Source organism: Hemitrygon akajei, chromosome 2 (assembly GCF_048418815.1).
Source record: "Hemitrygon akajei chromosome 2, sHemAka1.3, whole genome shotgun sequence".
Taxonomy (NCBI): Eukaryota; Metazoa; Chordata; class Chondrichthyes; order Myliobatiformes; family Dasyatidae; genus Hemitrygon; species Hemitrygon akajei.
The window spans coordinates 3,878,684-3,904,672 of NC_133125.1; the positions used below are offsets into that span (position 1 = coordinate 3,878,684).

Sequence of the window (25,989 nt, forward strand, 5' to 3'; positions counted from 1 at the left end):
CCTAAAAGTGAGAGTTTATTTTAGAGATACAGTGTGGATCAGGCCCTTCTGTCCCAATGAACTGCACTGCCAACCAACCCATCTGTTCAACCCTGGCCCAATCACAGGACAATTTTTGCAATGATTAATTAACCTACTAACTGGTAATGGTGGGAAGAAACCAGAACACCCAGAGGAACACCATTTATTCCCAGGGAAAATGTACCAACTCCTTACAGAGGGCTCAGGAATCCGTGGCTCTTTGGAATTTGTCATTGCCTTTTTTTCATCATCTCCACTTGTTACACCAAGATGTCCAGTGCAGTTGAAGAAATGGAACATAAGAAATAAAAGTAGGTGTAAGCCCTTTGGTCCTTCACGTGTGCCCTGCAATGAGATAAGATCATGGCTGCCCTTTTAACTCAACACCATTTTCTGACCCTGTCTTCCTTGTTCCCCTGAATATACAAATATGTACCAGATCCTGCCTTGAATGTACGCAGTGATCAAGATACACTCACAAAGTGCTGGATGAATTCTGTAGGTCAAGCAGTATCTATAGAAAGGAATAAAATGTTGCTGTTTCAGGACAAAACGTTTTGTCAGTACTCAGCATTCAGTGATAGAGCTTCTGCGGAACTCATGGATTAAAATAAAAGCCAAATCTCGCTCTCAGGTTGGAGGAGCAACACCTCATGTTCCTTCTGGGTAATCTTCAACCTGACAACAAGAACATTGATTTCTCCAGTTTCCCGTGATTTCTCTCCCACCCCCACTCCCACTCCCATTCCCCATTCTGGTCCTTATTAACCATATAACCATATAACAATCACAGCACGGAAACAGGCCATTCCGGCCCTCCTAGTCCGTACCGAACTCTTAATCTCACCTAGTCCCACCTACCCGCACTCAGCCCATAACCCTCCACTCCTTTCCTGTCCATATACCTATCCAATTTTACCTTAAATGACACAACTGAACTGGCCTCTACTACTTCTACAGGAAGCTCATTCCACACAGCTATCACTCTCTGAGTAAAGAAATACCCCCTCATGTTTCCCTTAAACTTTTGCCCCCTAACTCTCAAATCATGTCCTCTCGTTTGAATCTCCCCTACTCTCAATGGAAACAGCCTATTCACGTCAACTCTATCTATCCCTCTCAAAATTTTAAATACCTCGATCAAATCCCCCCTCAACCTTCTACGCTCCAATGAATAGAGACCTAACTTGTTCAACCTTTCTCTGTAACTTAGGTGCTGAAACCCAGGTAACATCCTAGTAAATCGTCTCTGCACTCTCTCTAATTTATTGATATCTTTCCTATAATTCGGTGACCAGAACTGTACACAATATTACAAATTTGGCCTTACCAATGCCTTGTACAATTTTAACATTACATCCCAACTTCTGTACTCAATGCTCTGATTTATAAAGGCCAGCGTTCCAAAAGCCTTCTTCACCACCCTATCTACATGAGACTCCACCTTCAGGGAACTATGCACTGTTATTCCTAGATCTCTCTGTTCCACTGCATTCCTCAATGCCCTACCATTTACCCTGTATGTTCTATTTGGATTATTCCTGCCAAAATGTAGAACCTCACACTTCTCAGCATTAAACTCCATCTGCCAACGTTCAGCCCATTCTTCTAACCGGCATAAATCTCCCTGCAAGCTTTGAAAACCCACCTCATTATCCCTTCTCTTCACCTCACCTGCCCATTACCTCCCCTGGTTCCCTTCCTCCTTCCCTTTCTCCCATAGACCACTGTGTATTCCAGTAATATTCCGTCTTCAGTCCATTACCGCTTTCACCTATCACCTCCCAGCTTCTCACTTCATCCCCTCCCCTACCTACCGACCTTCCCCCTCACCTATCACCTCCCAGCTTCTCACTTCACCCCCTCCCCATCCACCGACCTTCCCCCTCACCTATCACCTCCCAGCTTCTCACTTCACCCCCTCCCCATCCACTGACCTTCCCCCTCACCTATCACCTCCCAGCTTCTCACTTCACCCCCTCCCCAACCACCGACCTTTCCCCCTCACCTATCACCTCCCAGCTTCTGACTTCACCCCCTCCCCTACCCATCCTTTCCAGCCCTGATGAAGGGTCTCAGCCCAAAACCTCAACTATCTTTCCTCTCCATAGATGTTGCCTGACCTGCTAAGTTCCTCCAGCATTTTGTGTGTGTTACAAAAAAATACCAAGTGGTCTTTGAGGCTTTGTTGCATAGCAGCTCTTTTGTTTTAAGACTTCTGTCACTTATTCTAGACATGTTAATGAGTGCAAGTATCAAGTTTACATCTATTCTGTCAAACCTCTGGAGTCTTGTATGCTTGAATGAGATCACCTCTCATTCCTCTAAACTCTGGAGTGCATAGACCTAATTTGCTTATTCTCTGCTTACAGTTTCTTCCACCACAGCAATCAAACTTCCCTGCACTATCTCAATTGTGAATATATCTGGTCTTAAGTAGACACATACATTGTTTTAGGTACCAGTAAATGGAGACAGATCCAGCCAATGAGGCCTTACTCAAGCCACACCTTTCCATTTTCATATATCCATAGAAATTTGCACTGTTCATTTTGATCTTACATGCAAGATTTTCCTTAAAATCATTTCTGTCTTCTGCCCACTTTCTTTCCAGTCCTGTTGAAGGGTCTTTCAACTGTTTATTCATTTCCATAGATGCTGCCTGACTTGCTGAGTTCCTCAAGCATAAGCATTTGGTGTGTGTTGCTCTGGATTTCTAGCATCTGCAGAATCTTGTGTGTTCACCTAGCACCTGCCAGCTTGTATTCCTTCCCATCCCCCACCTTTTTCTGGCTTCTTCCCCCTTCTAGTCCTGATGAAGGGCCTCAGCCCAAAATGTTGATGGTTTATTTCTCTCCATAGATGCTAGCTGACCTGCTGAGTTCCTTCAGCATTTTGTATGTGTTACTCCAGGATTTCCAGCATCTGCACAATCTGTGTCTCCTTCACTGCTGCTTCCTGAAAAAATTACAGTCCTCTGGTCTACCACTAGTTCCTTTACCACTTTGTATGCCCTAGTTTTCATAAAAATCTTACAGGAAAAAATGAACTTTTCTTGATTTGTCTCTATTTTTAAGACTTTGACACATAGTTGGTTGAAGTTGAAATTTGCTAAGTTTCATATGATCTTTCTTTCAAATGAATCTTTCCATAGTATTGAACAACGATTAGTTGGATCAGCTTTGCTAATGAACTAAAAGTCCTGGAGAATTGTAAGAGATGGAAATGTGAATAGAGTTTAAAAGGGGGAAGTAAGAGTAGTGTGGATGTTGAGGAGTAGTGCATGTATAGGCAAAAGCTAACAATGCTCTGTCAACCGAAATGGAAAACTCAAGATGATTGCATAGCAGACGTGGTGGCAATAACTGCTATATTTAGAAGAGTCTAAGTCACATATGCTAGCTGCATCAGCTGTATTCTGAGTCCCCTTACCCTGACAGGTGTTACAGGGGCACAAAAAGTTATTTATTTTGATATGAGTCTGACAAGCCGAAAGTTGTGATGCTGAAGTTGAGGGATGGATAAATGACAATGAAAAGTGCTGAATTGTTTTTATAAATACCCCAAAAGGTTCACTCATGTCCTTCAAAATGTTTGACACCCTAATCAAGTCTATTCTTGAGTTGCTCTGGGTTACTCTTGGGTTGATTTGTCAATGTCACCCAGATCCCAAGAACAATGAATGACTGTTCAGTAGCCATGCTTCATTTTCAGCTGCCAACTAAAACAACGGTAACTATACCATAAGTAGCTTTTTTGATTAGCTTGTGTCAATGCCAGAATATTCTCTAGATTGAACTAAATCATAAAATTGAAAACTGCACTATTATAAATATTAATACAATAGATTCTGTAGATGCAGGAAATCCAAAACAAACACACGAAAAGCTGAAGGAACTCAGCAAGTTAGGCAGCATCTATGAAAATCGATAAACAATCATTTTGGGATGTTTCAGGCCAAATCCTGAGTTGTCCCAAGTCTTTATTCCTCTTCATAGATGTTGCCTGACCTGTTGAATTTCTCCAGCATTTTGTGTGTGTTATTCTGTTATAAACACTGTTGTCCAAGGACCAGGGTTTTACAGACAGACATACTTTATTGATCCCGAGGGAAATTGGGACCAACCAAGAATAGTGAAGAAATATAGCAATATAAAACCATAAATAATTAAATAATAATAAGTAAGTTATGCCAAGTGGAAATAAGTCCAGGACCAGCCTATTGGCTCAGGGTGTCTGACACTCCGAGGGAGAAGTTGTAAAGTTTGATGGCCACAGGCAGGAATGACTTCCTATGATGCTCAGTGTTGCATCTCAGTGAAATGAGTCTCTGGCTGAATGTACTCCTGTGCGTAACCAGTACATTATGGAGTGGATGGGAGACATTGTCCAAGATGGCATGCAACTTGGACAGCATCCTCTTTTCAGACACCACCATCAGAGAGTCCAGTTCCACCCCCCACAATATCACTGGCCTTACGAATGAGTTTGGTGATTCTGTTGGTGTCTGCTACCCTCAGCCTGCTGCCCCAGCACACAACAGCAAACATGACAGCACTGGCCACCATAGACTCGTAGAACATCCTTTCACTTTGCTTTCCATATTAGAACACTTCAAAAGGGGTTCAGCAAAAGCATCATGTGGGATATACTGTCTGGTCCCTTGTAAAATGAGCAGGCCAACAGAACAGAGTTGAATATGTTAAATGAAGGAATCAAAATGCCCTTCTCAGTCCTGAAGAAGCGTCTCGGCCCAAAACATCAGCTGTTTACTTTTTTTAATAGATGTTGCCTGACCTGCTGAGTTCCTCCAGAATTTTGTGTGTATTGCTTTGGATTTCCTGCATCTGGAGATTTTCTCTTGTTTGTGAATCAAAATAGCAATTTGACTTAACCCTACTGTAGGTATCACAATTGAATACCACAGACTTAAATTAACCTTTCTCCAAACGGTAGAGACTAGAAGAAATTTCCATACCAAATAAAGGATTTATAAAGATTACACGAGTGAATCTGCAGATGCTGGAAATAAATAAAAAACACAAAATACTGGCAGAACTCAGCAGGCCAGACAGCATCTATGGGAGGAGGTAATAACGACGTTTCAGGCCAAAACCCTTCATCCTGATGAAGGGTTTCGGCCCAAAACGTCGTATTTATAAAGATTGTAAGTTAGTATCTTACCACCATCAGGCTCCTACACTGGACTCCACAGTAGCACAACAGTTTGTGCGACACTCTTACAGCTTGGGCCATTCCAGGCTTTGGAGTTCAATGTAAGGAGTTTGTATATTCTTTCCGTGAACCACATGGGTTTCCTCTGGGTGCTCCAGTTTTCTTCCACAGTCCAAAGATGTACCAGTTGGTAGGTTAATTACTCATCGTAAATTGCCCTGTGATGAAGCTAGGGTTAAGTAGGTGGACTGCTGGGTGGTGTGGCTTGTGGTCTGTACTGCATCTCCAAACGAATAAATAAATAAATAAATAGAACAGGTGTGGATAACTTCACTTACCACAACTCAGTTCTACAACCTACAGACTCACTTTAAAAGACTACAACTCATATTCTCAGTATTTTTTATTTGCACTGTTTGTCTTCTTTTGCACATTAGTTTGTCAGTATTTATGTATCACTTTTCATAAATTCTATTACATTTCCTTGTTTTCCTGTTAATCCCTGCAAGAAAATGAACCTCAGAGTATATAGTAACATTGATGTACTTTGATATTAAATTTACTTTGACTTTGGAAAAGTCTGAATAACTGAAGAACTGAATAACGATTTGAATCTAAGTAAGACTGATGGATATATTTAGGCTGAGATCTGAGGTCGGAGACTGGGCGGCACGGTAGCATTGCAGTTAGGGAGGTGGTTAGCATAATGCTTTATAGTGCCAGCAATCATAATTAAGGTTCATTTCCCATCACTGTCTGTATGTTCTTCCCATGAAGTGTGCGTTTCCTCCTGATGCTCCAGTTTCCTCCATCATTCCAAGGACATACAGCTTAGGGTTAGTAAATTATTGGCATGCTATATTAGTGCCGGAATAGCAACACATAAGACCATAAGACATTGGAACAGAATTAGGCCATTTGGCCCGTTGAGTCTGCTCCACCATTCCATCATGGCTGATCCTTTTATCCCCTCCTCCATTCCACTCCCCGGCCTTCTCCCCATAACCTTTGATGTCGTGTCCAATCAAGAAACTACCAATCTCTGCCTTAAATACACCCAACAGCTTGGCCTCCACAGCTTCCTGCGGTAATAAATTCCACAGATGCACCACCCACTGGCAAAAGAAATTTCTCCACATCTCTGTTTTAAATGTACGCCCCTCTACCCTGAGGCTGTGCCCTGTTGTCCGAGACTCCCCCACCATGGGAAACATCCTTTCCACATCTACTCTGTCTGGACCTTTCAACATTCAAAAGGTTTCAATGAGATTCCCCCCTCATCCTTCTGAATTCCAGCGAGTACAGACCCGGAGTCGTCAAACATTCCTCGTATGGTAACCCTTTTATTCCTGGAATCACCCTTGTGATCCTCCTCTGAACCCTGTCCAATGCCAGCACATCTTTTCTTAGATGAGGAGCCCAAAATAGTTCACAATACTCAAGGTGAGGCCTCACCAGTGCCTTATAAAGCCTCAGCTTCACATCCCTTCACTTGTATTCTAGACCGCTTGAAATAAATGCTAACATTCCATTTTTCTTCCTCACCACTGACTCTACCTGCAAGTTAGGGTGCCCTGTACAAGGACTGCTGAGTACCTTTGCATCTCAGATTTTTGGATTTTCTCCCCGTCTAGAAAATAGTCTACACATTTATTTCTACCACCAAAGTGCATGACCATGCATTTCCCAACATTCAATTTTATTTGCTTTCTCCTACCCATTCTCCTAATCTGTCTAAGACCTTCTGCATCTTACCTGTTTCTTCAACAATACCTGCCCCTCCACCAATCTTCATATCATCTGCAAACTTGGGAACAAAACCATCTATTCCATTATCTAAATACTTGATATACAGCATAAAAAGAAGTGGTTCCAACACCAACCCCTGCAGAACACCACTAGTCACTGGCAGCCAACCAGAAAAGGATCCTTTTATTCCCATTCACTGTCTCCTGCCAATCAGCCAATGCCCTAACCAGGTAAGTAACTTTCCTGTAACACCATTGTTAAAGGCTTTCCGAATGTCCAAATATACAACATCCACTACATCCCCTTTTGTCTATCCTATGTGTAATCTCAGATTGTGTTGGTCGTTGATGCAAATGATGCATTTCATTGGATGTTTCGATGTTCATCTGACAAATAAACCTATCATGAAAATCTAAATAATCTATGAAATTCAAATGTTGAAAGTAAATATATTATGAAAGATCATATATGTAACTATATACATCGCTGAGATTCATTTTCTTGCGAGCATTCACAGTAAATACAAAGAAACAAAAAGACCAACCAAAATAATAGTAATAAATAAATAAGCAACAAATATCGAGAACGTGAAATGAGGAATCCTTGAAAGTGAGTCCATAGCTTGCGGGAACAGTTCAGTGATGGGCCGAGTGAAATTACAGTTACCCCTCTGGTTGAAGAGCTTGATGGCTGAGGAGTAATAACTGTTCCTGAACCTGGTGGTGTGGCTCCTGAGGCTCCTGTACCTCCTTCCTGATGGTAACAGTGAAAAAAGGAGCATGTTCTGGATGGTGTCTCTTCCAACACATTGATTAGCTCAGGTAGAATAAGTGTGTATTTGTGTGTATGTCTGCTTGTGTATATGTGATTGTGAAGGGGAAGCTATGGGATGGATAGAGATAAAACTCTTGACAGGCATCAAACAGCATTGAACTCAGCAGCTCAGGCAATATCTATGGAAATGAATAAACAGTCAATGTTTTGGGCCGAGAGCCTTCATCAGGACTGGACAGGAAGGGAAAACATGGCAGAATAAAAAGGTGGGGCGAGGGGGAGGGAGAATAAGCTAGAAGGTGATAGGTGAAGCCAGATGGTGGAAAAGATGTGTGTGTGTGTGTGTGTGTGTGTGTGTGTGTGTGTGTGTGTGTGTGTGTGTGTGTGTGTGTGTGTGTGTGTGTGTGTGTGTGTGTGTGTGTGTGTGTGTGTGGCCTTCATTGGTCATGGTCGACCATGGGTACTGCACCTCTGGTAGCCACTTTTTTGTTGAGCAGTGTCGACTGTGGCTATTGAGTCCAATCCTGGAACGGCAGGCTCTGCCACAGTTGCTGCATGTGTAGGGCATCGTGGAGTTGTTGTCCGCTGTCCGTTGTGCTCCCCGTTTAGCTGTCCACTCCACAAACTGACTCAGGATCACTCTTTCGCCTTGCTCTAGGTGTTGCTGAAGAGTGCCTGGCCATTTGTTGCGGTCATCTGCTGTATCCTCCCAGCACTCTGTGTTGACTTTTAAGGCTTTCATGTCGCGCTTGCAGAGGTCCTTGAAGCGAAGTTGGTGTCTGCCAGCGTTCCTCTTGCCTGTTGCTAGTTCTCTGTAGGGGATGTCCTTTGGCAGTCTACCATCCTTCATACGACGGACGTGGCCCAGCTTGGAGTAGATGGTCCAAGTCTCGCTACCATACAGGAGGGTGCTGATAATGCATGCATTGTACACAGCAGTCTTGGTCTTTGAAGTGAGTTTCAGATTCTCCCAGACCTGCAAGGAGAGTCGAGCAAGGATCGATGCTGCTTTGCCGATTCGCCTATTGATTTCAGCATCGAGGGAGAGAGTGTCGCTAATGGTCGACCCCAAGTATGTGAACTTGTGGACCACTTCTAGATCGTAATTGTCGATGGTAATGACTGGTGTCTCCACTATGTTCTGGGCAAGGAAATTTGTTTTCTTTAGGCTGATGGTAAGCCCGAAGTCCTTGTATGCCCGGTCCATGAGAGTTTGTAGTTGCTGTTTGGTTTGCGAGGTTATAGCAGCATCATCGGGCAAAGAGCATGTCACACATTAAGATCTTTTGCACCTTTGTTCTTCATCTCAGGCGCACAGGGTTGAACAGCTGCCCGTCAGACCTGGTGTTCATGTAGATGCCTTCTGTCAATGTCCTAAATGCGTGCTTCAATCGCAGAGAGAAGAAGATGCCGAATAATGTTGAGGCCAACACGCACCCTTATTTGACTCCACTACGAATAGCGAAGGGTTCTGATGAGCTGCCATCGTACTGAACAGTAGCCCTCATGTCGTCATGGAATGACTTGATGATACTTTGGAGTTTCAGGGGACAGCCGATCTTGAGGAGAATCTGAAAGAACCCATCCCTGCTGACAAGTTCGAATGCCTTGGTCAAGTCGATGAAAGTGACATAGAGGGGTTTCTGTTGTTTCCTGCACTTCTGGAGTTGACAGAGTGAGAAAATCATGTCAACAATTGACCTCCTTGTGCAAAAACCACATTGGGACTCAGGGTAGACCCGTTCTGCCAGAGTTTGTAGACGTACCAGAGTTACACGAGCAAAAACTTTGCTGACAATACTCAGGAGGAAGATACCCCTATAACTGTTGCAGTCGCTCCTATCGCCCTTGTTCTCGTACAAAGTGACGATTTTGGAGTCGCGTATATCCTGTGGTACGGCTCCTTCCTTCCAGCACTGATGGAGGACCTTGTGTAAAGGTTGGAGGAGTGAGCTCTTGCAGTGTTTGATCAGGTCTGGAGGAATCCCATCATTGCCAGGATCTTTCCCTGGGGCCAGACTGTCAATTGCCTTGCTGAGGTCCTCAATGGTTGGTACGGAGTCGAGTTCATCCATGACTGGTAGACAATCGATGGCAACAATGGCTGAGCTAACAACAACATTTTCCCTCGAGTAGAGCTCAGAGTATTGTTCTACCCAGCGTTCCATCTGCTTGCTTTTATCGGTGATTATTTCACCACTGGATGACTTCATGGGTGCTGTCTTGCTCTGCGATGGGCCAAGGGCCTTCTTGATACCATCATACATCGATCTGATGTTGCCTGTCACAGCTGCTGCCTGAATGTCCTCACTGGGCTGGAGCCAGTACTCATTTGCACACTGCCTTGCAGTCTGTTGCACTTTGCTTCTAGCAGCTCGAAGAGCCTGGAGTGTCTGGTCAGACGGTGAGCGCTTGTACTCTGTGAGAGCTGCACGCTTGTCTTCGATGACAGGAGTCATGATGTTGGACTTAGCCTCAAACCAGTCACTGCTGTTTGTGGTCTTCCTTCCAAAGATGGAGAGTGCTGATTCGTGGATGGTGTCGCGAAGGTATGACCATTGTTCTGTTGCAGTATCTCCTCGTGAGGAGGTAGTCATGGCACCCTGTACCGACTTGGCAAACTGGTCAACCTTTTCTGACTGTTTCACCTCTGTAGTGTTGATGAGAAGTTTTCCAGTTTGTTTGTTTTTTTTATTATGTTTTACAATGCACTGCTACTGCAAAACAGTAAATTTCACAATAGATGCCAGTGATATTAAACCTGATTCTGATTCTAATTTCGATGTCCCTAACCAAAATGTGTTGTGTCAGTGTGCTTTCTTATGCTAGGTGACACTAACTCTTGTAAGTTTAGGATGCTGATGTAGAAGCCACTCTAAAGAAATTCACTTCCAGATATCTATAAATATATACTAAGGAAATTTATCAAAAAGTTGTGCCTTCATTTGCTGAAGATATTTTCATCTAAATAATTGAAATTTACAAAACAGAAGAAAAGCAGTTTGCTATTATAATTTTGTAGCTTATCCACTTCAGTTTTGCTGAAAAATTACATAATTAAAAGGTACATTTCAAACTCTTAAGTGAAACTTTGGTGTTAGAGAAAACATCTGATAATCTTGGCCGATACAATGAGCATTTTCTGACATCCACCAACTGCAAGTATTCTTCCTTTAGTTTCCTTTGTCTGTCTGTTGCAATATATGAGCACTACATGATTTCATTATTTATTTATTCATAGAGACACAGCACAGAGTAATCCTTTCACCCAATTTCAAGCCCAGCACCTAACTTAACCCTTGCCTAATCACAGGACAGTTTAACCTATTAACCAGTGTATGTTTGGACTGTGGGAGGAAACTCAAGCACCCGGGGGAAACCTACACATTCCACAGGGAGGATGTACAAACTTCCTACAAATGACCATTGGAATTGAACGACTGGGGCTGTAATAACATCACATTAACCGGTACGTTACCGTAGATCCAAGATTCAAGATTGTTTATTGTCATTCTTCAGTATGTGAATACAAAGGAGAATGAAGTGATTACTGCAGATCCGATGCAACATTAATAAAATACAATAAAGATAAAGAGCACATTAACAAAAGAAAAAAACAGTGAGCATAAATATAAAAGAATTCACAGAAAACATAGTGTGCAATTAACTGTTTGAGTGTGGCTGTATGTGCATTGGCATTGACAGACTGATTGACTGATTGATTTAAGTGCCGGGCTCGATTGGAAAGATCAGGTACAGGCTGAATTGAGGCAGTGGGGACCAGGCCCCAGAGCGTACCGAAGCAACTGAACCCAATGCTTGGACGACAATTTAGGCACTGAGCCAGAATGAAAAGGTCAGTGTGTTGGGGCCAAAGGCAAGGGATGTGCTGGTTCTGCTCCCTGCTTGACTCTGTGCTGAACTAAGGATCTATAGATGAACTCTCTTTGTGGATTTCAGTTCAGAATGCTATTTACTTGCGTTTGATGTTTGCATGGTTTGTTTTTTTCTCTCTCTGCACATTGGGTGTTTGACGGTCTTTTTTCAATTAGTTCATTTGGGTTTCTTTGTTTTATGGCTACCTGTTAGGAGATGAATCTCAAGGTTGTATAACGTATATGTACTCAGATAATAAATGTATTTTGCAATTTTGAACTTCATACACAGGTCCATAAAGTGACTCTAGGTGCAGGAGTAATTGGGCATAAGGTGACTCTGATAGGAAATGATAAAGTGACAAAGTGACTCCTGACAAGAGGAACTCTTCCAGGTAGCAGCAGGGCAGATGGAAACACAGTGGGACAGTGGCTGTGTCAGTTTCTGCTCATTTATTTGTTGTTTGTTTTATATTAAATGAATAAGTCACTAGCTTTTCTTTGCCTTTAAGTTCAGAGGATCTCATTGTTATAAATCTAACTCTCCATGTGGTCGGTATTCATCTGATCCTTTGATACTGTCATTTTTATCTTTCTCACCACACTGCCTCCCTAGCTGATCTGCCATTTTCTAATGTATTCCTGTTCTACTTGTATGATTGCTGCTGAGACAATCTTAGACCTGGCTGCCATTCTTTCACTTACAGAGAAAAGGACTGTCTCTGGTGCCTGCTCTTCAGAAAAACTTGATTCATGTGTAAATTATCAGTTAGTCTTTATTTGTTCGGCCTGTGGAGAGTACACACACAGATAAAAGGCTCAGAGGGTCAGAGCTTAGTAGATGCATGTTTCTCTCGTGGCCAGAATGACAGTGTTAGCATTGTTGTCAAAGATTATCACAGAGACTGGAAGGCCCCATCATTATGTATTTGCAGTTAGATTGTTTTTTCTAGACAATATCTTTGCAGAAAAAATGGAACAAGTGACACCACATATTTGATGCCCTAACAATAAAGAGGAATTTTATTATTAATTTTGACTGTTTTACACATTTTTCCCTTTGGCATATAAACAGAATACTACATAGGAGTTTCCATTCATTACTTCCCTTATTTAAAGAAGTTTCACTGGGTTCTTCCTCCCACAATGCCATGGCCTTCATTTAACATACCAGGAGATTACTTTTGCTATCTGGTTATTGACCATTAGAGGTGAAATCCCAAATTACAGGAGTAGTCAGTTTTTCTGTATCTAATATCTCCAAATTGCATAGAGTTCTTCAGTTAAAAACAAGAAAGCTGTCTGTATGATATTAAAAATTACCCTCTTTATCCTAAGAATGCTTCAACAAATAAAAATGTGCTTAATTAAGGCTATAAAACAACTCATGTAGATCTCAAGTACAGAACAGTATCGAGTAAAATTGCTGTGTGGATATTTTAGCAATCCACCAGCACCAGGACAATTTGAAGGAAGCATGATTCTCCCTTAAAAACATGTGACTCTGCAGATGCTGGAAATCCAGAGCATTGTGTATTTGATATTTCACTAATATTTGAGTAATCCTGAGTATATATATTGTTTGATTTCTTGCTAGGTTAAATAATTAATTATGGGTTATATGTTAAAATATGTTAATTGCATATGTCATCATGCTACCACGTGATACGTGCACACCTTACTAAAAGCAAAGTCAAACTGCATTTGTATTTTCAGACCACTGTGAGTTTCTTTAATGTAATGTTTTGAAGTTATGAAACATGACACAGGGCAACACACACAAAATGCTGGAGGAACTCAATAGGTCAGGCCACATTTATGGAAAGGAATAAACTGTTGACGTTTCAGGCCGAGACACTTCATTGCTAATCTATATTGCTATAAACATACTGTCCACTGCCTTTTGCTTTATTTTACAAATGCTTTCTGTCTCCAGTTGAACATTATACTGAAAATCATTTTCCTGTTCTGACATACCAGCTCATGGCCTCTTCTTCTGCCACAATGAGGCCACTCTTAGGATGGAGGAGCAACACCTCGTATTCCTCCAACCTAATCGCATAAACATCAATTTCTCCAACTTCCAGTAACTTTACCCCATCTCTCTCCCCTCTTCTTCATTTCAGCACTCTGGCCTTTTACCTCTTCTCTTTGCCTGCCTATCACCTCTCCCTGGTGCCCCTTTTCCTTCCCTTTCTCCCATGATCCACTGTCTTCACCTATCAGATTCCTCCTTCTCAAGCACTCTGCCTTTCCTACTTAACACCTCCCAGCTTCTTACTCATCCCTGTTCCCCACCCACCTGGCTTCACTTATCACCTTCTAGAATCTAGCTAGTCCTGCACCTTGCTCCCACCTTTTTATTCTGGCTTCTTTCCCCTTCTTTTCCAGTCCTGAATGTCAACTGTTTATTCATTTCCATAGATGTCTCCTGACCTGCTGAGTTCCACTAATATTTTGTGTGTATTACTGCAACAGTAGTATTCACTGATATTCAGTCCATAAGACATAGGAGCAGAATTAGGCCATTCAGTCCATCAGACCTCTCTGCCATTCCATCATGGCTGATCCAGATCCTACTCAACCCCATACATCTGCCTTCTCGCCCTAATCTTTGATGCCCTGACCGATCAGGGAGCTATCAATTTTCGCTTTAAATATACCCATGGACTGCAGTCTGTGGCAGAGCATTCCACCAGATTGACTACTCTCTGGCTAAAAGAAGTCCTAAGGGGTCACCCCTCAAGTTTGAAGCTATGCCCTGTAGTTCTCGATACTCTGCCAGAGGAAACATCCTCGCCAGGTCCACCCTATCCAGTCCTTTCAACATTCGGTAGGTTTCAATGAGATCCCCCTGCATTCTTCTAAATACCAGTGAGTACAGGCCCAAAGCTGCCAAATGCTCCTAATATGTTCACGCCTTCATTCCTGCAATATCCTCATGAACATTCTCTGGATTCTCTCCAATGACAACACATGTTTTCTGAGATATGGAGCTGTTGACCATACTCTTAAGTATGGCCTGACTAGTGTCTTATAAAGCCTCCGCGTTACCTCCTTGTTTTTATATTCTATTCCCCTTGAAATAAATATCAACATTGTTTTTGCCTTCTTTACCACAGACTCAATCGATAAATTAACCTTCTAGGAACCTTCCACAAGGCCTTTTTCATTCTTTCGCACTGTAATGTTTATCGCTATTTAGCTAAGTCCGCACTATTGTTCCTTTTACCAAGATGCATTTCCCAACACTGTATTCCATCTGCCACTTGTTTGCCCATTCTTCCGATTTGTCTAAATCCTGCTGCAATCACATTGGTTCCTCAGCACTAGCTACCCCTCCACCTATCCTCATATCATCTACAAACTTTGCCACAAACCCATCAATTCCATTATCTAACTCATTGGCAAACAATGTGAAAAGTAATGGTTCCAATACTGACACCTGAGGGACACCACTAGTCACTGGCAGCCAACCAGAAAAGGCCCCCTTTATTCCCAATCACTGCCTCCTGTCTGTCAGGCATTCCTCTATTCATGCCAGTATCTTTCCTGTAATGCCATGGGATTTTATCTTGCTAAGCAGCCTCATGTGTGACACCTTATCAAATGCCTTCTGAAAATCCAAATAAATGACATCCACTCCTCTCCTTTGTCCACCCTGCTTGTTACTTCCTTGAAGAACTCTAACAGATTTGTTAGGCAAGATTTCCCATTACACAAGCCATGCTGACTTATTTTATCATTAGTCTCCAAGTACCCTGAAACCTCATCCTTAATAATAGACTCCAACACTTTCCCAACCACGGAGGCTAGGCTAACTGGTCTAAAACTTCCTTTCTTTTGCCATCCTCCCTTCTTAGAGTGGAGTGACATTTGCAATCTTCCAGTCCTCCAAGACCATGAGAGAATCAAATGATTCTTGAAAGAGCATAACCAATGTATCTGTTATCTCATCAGCAACTTCTCTCAGGATTCAGGGATATAGACCTTCTGGTCCAGGTAACTTATCCACTCTAAGACTCTTGTGTTTGCCTAGCACTTTTTCCTTTGTAATAGCAATGGCACACTCACTTCTGCTTCCTGACACTCACAGACCTCTGGCACGTGGCTAGTGTCTTCCAAAGTGATGACTGATGCAAAGTACTTAATAAATTCATCCGTCATTTCTTTGTCCCCCATACTACCTCACCAGCATCATTTTCCAGTGGTCCAATATCAACCCTCACGTCCCTTTCAACACACACAAAATGCCCGAAGGACTCAGCAGGGCAGGCAACATCTATGGAAAAAAATACAGTCTATGTTTCGGACCAAAACCCTTTGGCAGGACTGGCTTTCAACTCCCTTTTACTCTTTCTATAACTGAAAAACTTTAAGTATCTTTCTTTATATTATTGGCTGGTTTGCCCTCATGTTCCATCTTTTCCCTTCTTTTGGCTTTTTTAGATGCCTTTTGTTGGATTTTAAAAACTTCCCAATCATCTAATTTCCCACTCACTTTTGCTCCATTATATGCCCTTTACTTGTCTTCTGTGGGACATTCTAACCTGTGCCTTATGAACTAGACCTTGAAACTTCAGCCATCTTTGCTCTGCCATCATCCCTGCCAGTATCCTCCTCCAATCCAGCTGGGCAAGCTCCTCTCTCATGTCTCTGTAGTTCCCTTTATTCCATTGCGATACTGATACATCTGACTTGTGCTTCTCCCTCTCAAACTGCAGTATGAATCCAATCATATTATGATCACTGCCTCTGGAGGGTTCCTTTACGTTAAGCTCCCTAATAAAATCTGGATTATTACACAACACCCAATCCAGGATAGCCTTTCCCCGAATAGGCTCAAGCACAAGCTCCTGTAAAAACTCATCTCATAGGCATTCAACAAATTCCTTCTCTTGCAATCCGATACCAACCTGATTTTCCCAATCCCTAACATATTGAAGTCCATCATTACAATTATATTACCCTTATTATATGCCCTTTCCAGCTCCTTTTGCAATCTCAACCCCCCCCCCCCCCACATCTTGGCTACAATTTGGAGGCCTATATACGAATCCCATAATGGTTTTTTCACCCTTGCAGTTTCTTAACTCCACCCACAAATAATCGGCATTCTCTGACCCTATATCACCTCTTTCTAAAGATGGAATTCTATCTCTTACCAACAAAGTCACACCTCCTGCCATCCCTTCCCGTCTGGCCTTTCAATACACAGTATACCCTTTGATGTTAAGCTCCAAACTATGGCCTTCTTTCAACCACGAATCAGTGATGCCCACAACGTCATACTGACCAATCTCGAATTCCATCACAAGTTCATCCTACTCTTACCAAATATTACATGTATTTAAATATAGTGCCTTCAGTACTGCATTCTTTGCCCTTTTGAATTTTGCCTCTGTGGTACAATTTAACTCCTTGCACTGTCTGCATTTGTACCCAGTCACTGGCTTGTCCTTCCTTACATTCATGTTACACCATCATCTACATGTAAACTTGCTATCTCGTCCTCAGCTCTCTCATACTGGTCACTGCCATATTAATTTAAAGCACTCTGAACAACTCTTACAAACTTGCCCACTAGGATATTGGTCCCCCTTGGATTCAAGTTCAACCCTTCCCTTTTGTACAGGTCACACCTGCCCCAGAAGGTGTCCCAATGACCCAGAAATCTGAATCCCAGTCCCCTGCTCCAATTCTTCAACTATGCATTTATTTATCTGCCACCTCATTCTGTTCCTATCCTCACTGTCGCGTGACATAGGTAGCAATCCCAGGATTACTACCCTTGAGACCCTACTCTTCAACTTCCTTCCTAACTCCCTGAATTCTGTTTTCAAGACCTCCTCCCTTTTTCTGCCTATGTTGTTGGTACCAATATGTTCCACGGTTTCTGGCAGCTCACCCTCCCTTTTCAGGATATTGTGGACACATTCAGGAAGATTGTGGACCCTAGAACCTGGGAGGCAAACTAGCATCCGTGTTTCTTTTCTGCATCCACAGAATCACCTGTCTATCCCCCTAACTACAGAGACATCTATTACTGGTGTCATCCTCTTCAGGACCCTACACTTCTGAGCCACAGGGTCAGAAGTACAATCACAGTTGCTTCCCACAGGTAGGTTATTCCACCCACAACAGTACTCAAGATGGAGTACTTATTGTTGACGGGGTGGGGGGGCGTGGCCACAGGAGTTCTCTCCACTATCTGATGTTTTCCCTTTCCTCTCTTGACAGTCACCCATTTTTTCTGTCTCCTGCAACCTTGGGGTGACTACTAACCTGTAGCTCCTGCCTATCACTGCCTCACTTTCCCTAACAAGCCAAAGGTCATCGAGCTGCAGCTCCAGTTCCCTAGCAGGGTCTCTAAGGAGCTGCATTTCCATGCACCTGGTACAGATGTGGCCACTGGGGAGACTGCAATCCTCTGGAAATCCAGACACAATTCTCCACCAACACACGCAGCTTACAGCAAAGTCTGCACACCATCGTAGACATCAATGCTAAATGCAGTGGTACTGCCAACATCGCTGCCTCCCTCCCAGAGGTGCTAAATCTTTGTTTGATGTCACCTACACTGAGCCGCCGATGCGGCCTACACTTTGGTCATCTCTGAGGCTGAAGTACACAGGTGCTTCCAACGAGGCTGCAGGACCTGGCGGCATCCCAGAGCGGGTACTCAGTGTGTGCGCGACACAACGGGCTGCTCTGTTTGCAGACATTTTTAATCTCTCCCTCTCCCAGTGTAGAGTGCCCTCCTGCTTCAAAACATCCACCATTGTCCCTATACTTAAAAACACCAAGGTAACCTGTCTGAACAACTGGCATCCTGTCACTCTCACCTAAATAATAAGCAAATGCTTTGAGAAGTTGGTCAAGGACTACATCTGCAGCATGCTACCACCCACACTGGACCCCTACAATTCGCCTACCAACACAACCATGGCAATAGCCACAGCTCTTCACACCATCCTTACACACCTAGAGAAGACAGATGCTTATGCGAGAATGCTCTTTTTGGACTACAGTTCTACATTCAACACCGTAATTCCCTCCAGGCTTGACAGCAGCTCAGAGACCTCGGCCTTGACCCTGCCTTGTGCAGCAGGATGCTGGACTTCCTGTCAGATCACAGGCAGGTGGTAAGAGTGGGCTCCCTCACCTCTGTCCCTCTGATCCTCAACACAGGAGCTTCCCAGGGCTGTGTCCCAAGCCCCCTCCTTTATTCTCTATACAGGCATGACTGTGTCGCTACCCACAGCTCCAATCTGCTAATTAAATTTGCAGATGATTGGCCTTATCTCACATAATAATGAAGCAGCCTACAGAGAAGAACTCATCACCTTGACACAGTGGTGTCAAGAAAACAACCTCTCCCTCAATGTCGCAAAAACAAAGGAGCTGGTTGTGGACTACAGGAGGAACAGAAACAGGTTCACCCCTATTGACATCAATGGAGCTGGGGTTGAGAGGGTGAACAGTTTTAGGTTCCTCAGTATACACATTACCAAGGACCTCATTTAGTCTGTATATACCAGCTGTGTGGTGAAAAAGCACAACTGTGCCTTTTTCACCTCAGATGTTTGAAGAAGTTCAGCATAGGACTTCCTACATTGGCACAATTGAGAGCATCCTGATTGGCAGTATCACCACCGGCTATGAGAACTCTACCTCCCTCAATCACAGGACTCTGCAGAGAGTGGTGCAGAAGCCCACTGCATCTGTGGATGTGAACTTCCAACTATTCAGGACATTTACAGCAACAGGTGCTTAAAAAGGGCCCAAGGGATCACTGGGGACCTGAGTCACCCCAACCACAAACTGTTCCAATTCTACCATCCGGGAAACAATACCACAGCATAACAGCAGGACCAACAGGCTCCGGGACAGCTTCTTCCACTAGGCCATCAGACAGATTAATTTACACTGACACAATTATATTTCTATGCTATATTGACTGTTCTGTTGTATAGCTTACTGTACATACTAATTACAAATTACTATAATTTGTACATTGCACATTCAGATAGAATCATAATATAAAGATTGTTGCACCTCATGTATGTTAAGGATGTAAGAAATAAAGTCAATTCAATTCAATTCAATACCCCTTTGGAACTGACAATTAAATTTTACATCTTCGGGGGTGATATTTCTGGGGCAGCACATTACCATTGTGGCTAGCATAACAGCAGCCCTATTTCATTAGGAGCATGAGGCGATTAGGTTTGTCATGTAAAACACTCAAAAACTTCTACAGGTGTACCGTGGAGAGCATTCTAACAGGCTGCAGTGTTGGGGGCTGAGGAGGGCTACTGCACAGGATTGAAAATTAGTCAGCTCCATCAAGGGTACTTGCCTCTGAAGTCCTCAAGACACCTTCAAGGAGCGATGCCTCAGAAAGGCAGCGTCCATTATTAAGGAGCCCCAACTCCCAGAACATGCTCTCTTCTCATTGTTACCATCAGGAAGGAGGTGCCGATGTCTGAAGGCACTCACTCAATGATTCAGGAACAGCTTCTTCCTTTCTGCCATCCGATTTCTGAATGGACATTGAACCCATTAATACTACCTCACTTTTTAAATTATTTCTGTTTTTGCGCTCCTATTTTAAATTTAACTCTTATTGTAATTCTTTTTTTCTATATTTATCATGTAGTGCGTTGTGCTACTACCACTAAGTTAACAAATTTCACAACATATGCCGGTGATATTAAACTTGATTGTGATTCTGAGTACTAAAGCGCCAGTAACCCTGAATTCAATTCCATCGCTGTCTGTAATGAGTTTGTACGTTCTCCCTTTGACCACACGTGTTTTCTCCAGGTACTCTGATTTCCTCCTACATTCTAAGGACACGCTGGTTAGCAGGTTAATTGGTTGCGTGGGTGTAATAGGCCAGCACAGGCTCATGGACCAAAAGGGCCTGTCCCCATGCTGTATCTCAAAATGGATTGATAGATAGATAACATGCTTTGAAAAGGAGAATAATACTACACCTGTGTGAATCTGTGCAGCATCTGGTGACCCTGTGATCTCTGCCTCAGAGGCCAATGTCAGAACATCTTTGAAGAGGGCGGACCCTCACATGCCATCAGGCCCCGATAGTGGACCTGGTGAGGCTCTGAAAACCTGTGTCAGCCAACTGGTGGGAGTGTTTAAGAACATCTTCAATCTTCCCTGCTGAAGTCAGAGGTTCCCACCTGCTTCAGAAGGGCAACAATGCTAGGACCTAAAGACCATAAGTCAAAGGAGCAGAATTAGGCCATTCAAAACATCAACAAATTTCACAATATATGCCAGTGCTATTAAACTGGATTCTAATTCAATTGATTAATGGATAGAGAGATAGATATATGAACAAATCTTTCCTTATTGTACTGCATTTACAAAAAGGGATTTTATTTTCCTTTATTTTCCCCCTTTCTGTTTGATCTTTTCTCTCATAGTACCGTCTTACCTTTGCATTAAATTTATTGTTTCATATCAAATTAAATATTCTGTAGTTCTGGTTCAGAGTGTGCAAAACTAAATAGCAAGTCTTCAGGCTCATTGTCTAAGGAAGTACACAGTGTTTTGCCCTGTTCACACAAGTCCCAGATCCACTGTAGAGAATACTGGGTTAAATGGCTTTCTAATTCAATAAATTCCAGTGCAGAATCCTATAAAGTTGTCATGAACAGATGCAAACATCGATCATCATTGAGACTAAAATGTAGTTCAATATGATGTGAAATCTTTTCTTTGAATGCTTTCAGATGGAGAATAAAATAATTAGTAAATCTATATGTACAAGAAATTTATACATTTTAAAGATTATGCTAGCAACCCTGTTGAAATATTTTATTTTACAAGAAGATACAACATAAAATAGGCCCTTCCTGCAGTTCGAGTCACGCTGCCCAGCAACCCCCGATTTAACCATAGCCTAATCATAGGATAATTTACAACAACCAATAAACCTATTAACTGGCATGTCTTTGCAATGTGGGAGGAAACCGAAGCACCTGGAGAAAACCCACACACACACAAGAATGAACGTGCCAACTTCCTTACAGAGGGTGCTAGAATTGAACTCCGAATTCTGATGCCCCAAGCTGTGCTAATCACTATGCTACCGTGGTGCCCATGTATAATGTGTATTGCAAGGTCATTGACCAAAACTTGCCAAGAAAAATGCTTTATATATTGAATGTGAATTTGAAATGTTTTTAACAATAGAACCAATTCTTAGGAATTATTAATACACCATTAGTGCAACGCCATTGTAGCTCAGGGCGTTCAATTCCAGCATCCTCTGTAAACAGGTTTGTCCATTCCTTCCCATGAGCGCGTGTTTTCCTCCCACAGTCCAAAGCTGTATTGGTAGCAGGTTAATTGGTCATTGTAAATTGTCCCACGATTAGGCTAGGGTTAAATTGGGGGGTTGCTGGGCGGCGCATTTCTTTTGGTCGGAAGAGGCTTGCAAAAGCCATGGGGATTCTCTAAATAAAAAATAAAATAAGGTTTTGTTTGAAAACTATTTTAGAAATAATAGCTTGAGAAAAATCATCATAAAAATAAACTGCATCAAGATGTTTTTTTAAGGATCACAAGTGCTGACAGTCTGATATTTGCAAATGATTAATAGTTAATCCAATTCTAAGAGCATGCACTTCATTAAACGTTATGCAAATTTGACATACTGATCCAGTAGTTTTGTCTTTGCAACAGTACTTGCTAATGATCTTGAATTATTTATCCACTTTGGTGTTTGCCAACATTGCGATTTGACTTATCAGATTCCTAATTGAGTTTTAACATGAAAATCCTATTTCACATACTGTGAGTGACCAGCCACTGACCAACCAGCAACTGGAGTTTTGATCAGTTTCATCTTGAGAGCTGTGATATTTTCTCAGCAACTCAAAGCTATTGTTAACATAATGGGTTGACAGTGCTTGACAGGTCAGCTGACCTACCTAACCAAAGATATGAATGATTTATTCATAATATGACAAGATGACTAACTAAAGCCAGATTTATTTATTTATTGATACAGCGTGGAATAGGCCCTAACTATCCAGCTACCCTCAACAACCCCAATTGAACCCTTATCACAAGACTACTTACAATGACCAATTAACTACTAACTGGTACATCTTTGAATCTTCAACTGTGGGAGGAAACGGGAACAGCTGGGGAAATCCCATGTATTTTATAAGGAGGGCGTATAGACTCCTTACAGTGAATTAAACTGAATTGACTTTATTATTTACATCCTTCATATACATGAGGAGTAAAATTCTTTACATTACGTCTCCATCTAAATGTGCAATGTGCAATTTATAATGATTTGTAATAAGTAGTATGTACAACAGGATAGCCAACATAACATAGAAATACAATTGTATCAGTGTGAATTAATCAATCTGATGGCCTGGTGGAAGAAGCTGTCCCAGAGTCTGTTGGCCCTGGCTTTAATGCTGCGGTACCGTTTCCTAGATGGTAGCAGATGGAACAGTTTGTGGTTGGGGTGCTTGGGTCCCCAATGATCCTCTGGGGCCAGAATTGAACTCTGAACTCCAGAGCCTCGAGCTGTCATAGTGCCGTGCTAACTGCTACGCTACCAAGGAGCCCAAGTTTAAGCATAGCTACAGTCTTATATTTATTAAATCAACCTTCAATTGGGACCCATTAAATCTTGAAACGTTTAGTTACTTCTAAAATGGCTATACTTACATAGTTCAATTTTGCCTGACCTAGATCTTGTCAAAAAGAGTTACCATTCTGTTTAATAATCATGCTCTCTGCACATTTGGGATTCCCAGGTTTTACCAGGCACTTGGGGAATTTGATTAAAAATGAAATATTTTGATATCTTGACATCCATTGCCTCTTCCTATAGAAAATAAACCCAACAGATGAATTTTTTTCCTTCCCCTTTTTACCAAAGCACCAGTTAACTCATTCACCTTTATGAAGTACTCAATGCTATTAAAGTGAACACTGTTCTCTCTAGTCTGCTTTAGAGACCAACTCAATGCAATAAATAAAGTGATAAATGTTATCTCAACTAAAGAGATGGTTTTAATCTTTTGCAGTTTCCATTCGCAGTGCTCAAAATTGCAAGTAGAGTCTTTGATGGAAATAGATGATCTTCTTTGTGTGTACAATTTAAGCAGGGTCCATCAACAACTTTCATGGTTATACTAATCCCTTGAATTAAAATAAAAACATTTCTGATACCTTTTTCTCTTCAAAAAAAGGTCTCTTTATGCAGCATCCTTAACAAAGCAAAGATATTACAGTGTTCTTGATAGAAGTATTATCAAACAAGTTAAACTATTTCCAAGCCACACAGTAGATATTAGGGCAGATGGCCACTGACTTAGTCAAAAAGATAGGGAGAGAATACCAGAACTTAAAATCTTAGAAACTGAAATTATGACCACCAATGGTCTAAAATCCTCTCTGGGAAGAGTAAAGGAGGTGGGGAATGCTTCATGGTCAATAATGCTTGACGCAACCCCCAGAATGTTTATGCCCTCAAATTCTTTTGTTCTCGGATCTGGAGTACCTTGTGTTGCTGTGTAGACCTTTCTGGCTGCCTAGGGAGTTCACGGCTATTATTATCTCAGTTGTGTATATTACGCTGCAGGCTGATACTGACCTGGCTGTCAAGGAACTGTACGAGATCATCAGCACCCTGGAGACTGTACACCCGGAGGCTGCCTTCATCATCGGCGGAGACTTTAATCTAGTAATCTAGTATTGCTGACTAAAACCTCTCCAAAGTTTTGTCAACATATCCAGGCAAACACATGGGGAGATAGCATATTCGAGCACTGCTACTCTCCCTTCCACAACCCTTACAAAGCGCTTCTCTGTCTACCACTTGGGAAGTCTGATCACTCCTCCATCCTTCTTCTGCCTGTCCACATGCAGAAGCTGAAACAAGGAATAGCTATAGGTAAAAACATACACTGTGGGTCTGACCAATCAGTCTCCATGCTACTGGACTGTTTTGATGTTAATAACTGGAATATCTTTCATGATGAGGATGTCTCAGAGTTCACAGCAGGGGTCATGAGTTTCATCCAGAAGTGCATCAAGGACGTTGTCCCCCAAAAATCGGTCAGGGTCTATCCAAACCACAAACCCTGGATCAGCAGTTCCGTGCGTGCTACACTCGCCGCGTGAGACAGAACTTTCACCACCTGTAACCACCAGGAACTCAGGAAATGCAGCTACGATCTGTGCAGTCATCAAAGCAGCAAAATGACAATACAGGGACAAGATCCAAACACAACTTTCTGCCAACAACACATGCAGCTGGTGGCAAGGTCTGCCATTAGACTTCAAAACTAAATGCAGTGTTGCTGACAACATCGCTGCCTCTCTCCCAGATGAGCAAAATCATTTCTATACTCAGTTCGATGTCGCCAACACTGAGCACCCGAGGAGAACCACTGATGCGAACTGCACCTAGGCAGGGCCGGATTTAGTGGGGCCGGGTCCCCTGGGCTGGAGGCCCTGAAGGGCCCCTGCCGACACCAGAAAATGCTGCTGTAGCAATCAAAAAAGGGCAAGATCAAGAGCAAAGGTCATACTGGTCTAAATATCGAAGCTGTGGACCAAGACATTGGTTACCATTGTTACCATTCAGGAAACAGTAAGGCAGCATTAAAGCCAGAACCAACAGGTTCCGGGACAGCTTCTTCCACCAGGCCATCAGACTGATTAATTCACGCTGACACAATTGTATTTCTAAGCTATATGGACTGTTCTGTTGTATAGCTTACTGTACACACTATTTATTACAAATTAAGGAATTTAAGGTGGGTGGTTATATGGGAGGCAGGGTTTGAGGGTCGGCACAACATGGTGGGCCGAAGGGCCTGTACTGTGCTGTACTATTCTATGTTCTACGTTCTATGTTTACTATAATTTGTATATTGCACATTCAGATGGAGGCGTAATGTAAAGATTTTTACTCCTCAAGTATGTGAATGATGTAAGAAATATATTCAATTCAATTCAATGGTGATGCAATTCAGAATCAGATTCAGATTAAGTATGAGTAAGACATGAAATCTGTTGTTTTTACAGGAGCAGGATATTGCAATAATGTACATAATAAAAACAGTGAATTACAATAAATGTATATACACACACACACGTTATAGTTAATTAAATAAGTAATGCAAAAAAATAGTGAGGTAATCCTGAATCACTGAGAATGTCCCTTTGGGCACCTGTACTTCCTTCCTGATGGTAGCAATGAGAAGAGGACATGTCCTAGGTGATGGGGGTCCTTAATGATGGATGCTGCCTTTTTTGATACATCACTCTTTGGAGATGTCCTAGATGCTTTAAATGCTAGTGCCTATGAGGGAGCTGACTGAGTTCA

At 42.3% G+C, this 25,989-nt stretch overlaps 1 protein-coding gene and 1 long non-coding RNA gene across 9 annotated transcripts in view; one reads left to right on the forward strand and one right to left on the reverse strand.

The window, feature by feature from the left end:
• arb2a (ARB2 cotranscriptional regulator A) overlaps positions 1-25,989 on the forward strand; it is a 549,148-nt gene that overhangs the window by 495,411 nt on the left and 27,748 nt on the right. The gene's annotated exons all lie outside the window — the stretch shown is intronic.
• LOC140738758 (uncharacterized) overlaps positions 1-25,989 on the reverse strand; it is a 40,002-nt gene that overhangs the window by 1,316 nt on the left and 12,697 nt on the right. The window contains exon 2 of the long non-coding RNA XR_012101440.1: positions 20,597-20,829. This is a non-coding gene — a long non-coding RNA (uncharacterized lncRNA). The remainder of the gene's footprint in view (positions 1-20,596; positions 20,830-25,989) is intronic.